Genomic DNA, 4,285 nt, shown 5'->3' with positions numbered 1-4,285 from the left:
TGCTAAGTTGGAAGCTGAGGTGACTCAGGTTAGGGCGACCAACGAGAAGCAGGCCGCACGTATTAAAGAGCTAGAGTATGATGTGCTTGAGGTCGAGGATAGGGTCGATGACCTCTGCACCCAACTGAGGGAGGCACGCGAGCGCGAGATCAAGCGAGCTCGCAAGGTCAGGGGTCGCGCAGAGGCAATCCTTAATCTGTGTGATGATGGGCTCGAGGAAGATAGCAATGAGGCCTCGTGTGCGGGGGCCGAAGCTGGAGAGGAATCTACCCCGTCGCCTGGGTCTCAGAGCCCAGCGACTGACTAGGCCTTGACTTCTAGGCTTCTTTTGGATAGTGGTGGTTTTGTATGTACATAGGGATAGGGATAGAGCCTTAGCTAATCGTTTTGGTTGATGGATTAGCTACGTGTAAATGTCTTTTGATAGGCCAATCCTCGGAAGGATCGTTTATGTTTGTTTCTGACTTGCCTGTACATGGCTTGACTGATTGTATATACGTGTGTGGCTTGAACTTGTTTGGCATGTATATATGTGCTTGTGAATATGTTTGGAATGTATAAATATGTGTTATTGTGAAAGTTTTGAGTGTTACTTACATGCCTTGTTACTACTTTGGTTTAGTACTATTGCCTAGACCGAGTAAAACTTATGGAAGGAACACGAAGTGGTCGGGGACGTGGGCGCGGAGCTAGACAACCCACACCGGTTAGGGATACAGGGGAAACCTCTACTGGACCCCATCTTGAACAACAAATAGACCCGAATGTGCAAATAGCTGCTGCTATGCAGCAAATGACAAACCTACTCGCACAAGTAGTGCAACAACAGGGCCAAAACCCAAACCCTAACCCCGAGAACCCTGGTAACCACGTCGAGAGCGAGGATAGAGCTCTCGAACGCTTCCAAAAGTTCGCACCGCCAAAGTTTGTTGGGGGACCTGACCCGGACGTTGCCGAAAAATGGCTTGAAAAGATGGTTGACATATTTGCAACTCTCCACTACCCTGACGAACGGCAGGTCACTTTTGCCGTGTTCCAGCTTGAGGGGGCAGCCCGAGCTTGGTGGAACGTAATCAGACAGAAATGGGAACGGGAGCAGACGCCTAGGACTTGGGTGAACTTTATTAGAGAGTTTAATGCAAAGTTTTTCCCTCCTCTGGTCCAGGAGAGGAAGGAGGACGAGTTTATTCGGCTCCGCCAAGGGACTCAAACTGTGGCGGAATATGAGAGTCGGTTCACCCGCCTGTCCAAGTTTGCACCTGAGTTAATCATGACTGAGCAAAGACGGATTAGGCGCTTTATTCAGGGTCTGAATGTTGAGATTCAGAAAGACCTCGCAGTGGCTCAAATCAATGCGTTTAGCGAGGTTGTGGAAAAGGCCCAGCGAGCTGAGAGTGCACGGTTGCAAGTCCGGAACTTCTAGGCTAAGAAGCGTGGCTTTCCTGGGAGTACTTCCGGACAGGGTGAAAAAAGTACTCCCTCTAAATTTGGACGAGGAACGGGTGGTGGTCGACAACCTGGTTCAGGCAGAGGGACTCCATTCAGGGGTGGCCAAGCTGGGCGAGGACAAAGGGGAAATGCTCAGAGTGGCTCGGCTTCAGCATCTCGCGGTCCCTGCGGGCATTGCGGGAAGTCAAACCACAACGAAGATAACTGCTGGAGGAAACAGGGTAAATGTCTGCGATGTGGGAGCGCAGACCACCAATTGGCTACTTGCTCGGTCCTGAAACAGGATGGAAAGGGGAGCCAACCACCGTCGAGGACCAATACTGGACCAGCAAAAGGAGATGGGTCCAAACCTAAAGTGCCGGCTAGGGTGTATTCCTTAGAGCCCCATCAGGTCCCAGAGTCGTCAGAGGTCGTAGAAGGTACGATCCCTATTTTCCACCGTTTTGCCAAAGTTTTAATTGATCCTGGTGCCACTCATTCGTTTGTTAACCCTGATTTCATGTGTGGCATCGATATAAAACCTGCTAGTTTACCCTATGACCTAGAAGTTAGTACACCTGCGGGAAATCAACGTTTGGTGACTAGTATGGTTTATAGGGATTGTGATGTATGGGTAGGTGAAAGGAGATTTTTAGGACACCTGATTAGCTTGTCCATTAAGGGGTATGACGTGATTCTGGGAATGGACTGGCTAGCCAAATATAACGCCCAACTGGATTGTAAAACGAAAGTGGTAGAATTTCGCATTCCTGGTGAGGCAACCTTAAGGTTGGATATAAGGGGTAGATTAGCCTCATCTGCTTTGATTTCGGGCATTCGAGCTAGGAAACTGATAAGTAGAGGGGCGCAAGGATTTTTGGCCTTTCTGATTAACACCCCTACGGATAAGTTGAAAGTGGAAGACGTGGCCATAGTGAGGGAATTTTCGGATGTATTCCCTGACGAGTTAGTAGCCTTACCGCCGGAACGGGAGATAGAATTTCGAATAGACCTGTTACCTGGAACCTCACCTATCTCAAAAACCCCTTACCGAATGGCGCCTGCGGAACTTAAGGAGCTTAAGTTGCAATTACAAGATCTTTTGGAGTGGGGATTCATTCACGAGAGTGGGTCTCCTTGGGGGGCTCCTGTCCTATTTGTGAAGAAAAAGGACGGAACCTTGAGGATGTGTATTGACTACCGGGGCTTGAACAACGTTACGATCAAGAATAAATATCCACTGCCCCACATCGACGAGTTGTTCGACCAGCTGCAAGGAGCAGTGGTCTTCTCAAAGTTGGACCTCCGACAAGGATATTATCAGTTGTTAATTAGGAAGGAGGATATTCCGAAAATTGCTTTTAACTCGAGATACGGGCATTACGAGTTCGCCGTTATGCCCTTTGGACTGACCAATGCGCCCGCCGCCTTCATGGACCTAATGCATAGGGTTTTTAAACCCTATCTAGACCGATTTGTTGTTGTGTTCATCGATGACATTTTGGTCTACTCTAAGACACGTGAGGAGCATGAGGAACATCTAAGAGTGGTGTTGCAGACTTTAAGGGAGCATCAATTGTACGCCAAGTTTAGCAAATGCGAGTTCTGGTTGGAGAAAGTAGCATTCCTAGGGCACGTAATCTCCCACGAAGGCATTTCGGTGGACCCGGCGAAGGTTGAGGCCGTGACCAATTGGAAGAGGCCAGAAAATCCCACGGAAATTCGCAACTTTCTAGGGTTAGCTGGGTACTACCGAAGGTTCATTAAAGATTTCTCCAAATTAGCAGGACCTTTAACTGATCTGACAAAGAAGCATGGTCGATTTATCTGGAACGCTCGATGCGAAACAAGTTTTCAGGAACTAAAGAGAAGATTGACCATGGCTCTAGTGCTAGTTTTGCCAAATGGAGTGGACGGGTTTGCGGTGTATGCCGACGCGTCACGAGAAGGATTGGGGTACGTTTTGATGCAGAACCGTAATGTAATTTCTTTCGCCTCTAGGAAATTGAATCTTCACGAGCAGAACTACCCGACTCACGATCTGGAACTAGCCGCAGTTGTCTTTGAACTGAAAAAGTGGAGGCATTACCTATATGGGGTGACCTTCGAAGTGTATTCGGATCACAAAAGTTTTAGGTACCTTTTCTCCCAGAAGGAATTGAACATGAGGCAACGAAGGTGGATGGAATTCCTGGAAGATTATGACTGCACAATCAATTACCATTCGGGAAAGGCAAATGTGGTAGCAGATGCTTTGAGTCGTAAGGTGCAAGTAGCAGGGTTGATGATTAAGGAGTGAGATTTATTGGAATCCGTGTGTGAGTGGAGACCTTGTCTTGAGAGTCATAAGGTGATATTTAGCAATGTTAGGGTAACCTCCACTCTACTGGAACGTATTAAAGAGGCACAAAAAGAAGATTTAATGGTACAGAAGTGGGGAGAGAAAGTGGAAAAGGGAGAAATAACGGACTTCAATTTTAGTCCTGAGGGCATTTTGAAATATCGAAACCGAATAATGGTACCGAAGGATGAGTTGTTGAAAGTGGAGATTCTGGAGGAAGCCCATCGGTCCAAGTATACAATCCATCCGGGCAGCAGCAAGATGTATCAGGACCTGAAAGGAACCTATTGGTGGGACAATATGAAGAAGGAAATCGCCCAGTATGTGCAAAAATGTCTCATTTGTCAGCAGGTGAAAGCAGAGCATCAAAAACTATCGGGTCTGTTACAACCCTTGGAGATACCCGAGTGGAAGTGGGAAAACATCACAATGGACTTCATTTCTGGATTACCGAAGACGCAAAGAGGACACGATGCCGTTTGGGTGATCGTTGATCGCTTAACCAAATCGGCCCAT

Source organism: Coffea arabica, chromosome 11c (genome assembly GCF_036785885.1).
Source record: "Coffea arabica cultivar ET-39 chromosome 11c, Coffea Arabica ET-39 HiFi, whole genome shotgun sequence".
In the NCBI taxonomy this organism is placed as follows: Eukaryota; Viridiplantae; Streptophyta; class Magnoliopsida; order Gentianales; family Rubiaceae; genus Coffea; species Coffea arabica.
The sequence above is the reverse complement of the archived record's forward strand: the minus strand, read 5'-3'. Positions refer to the sequence as shown.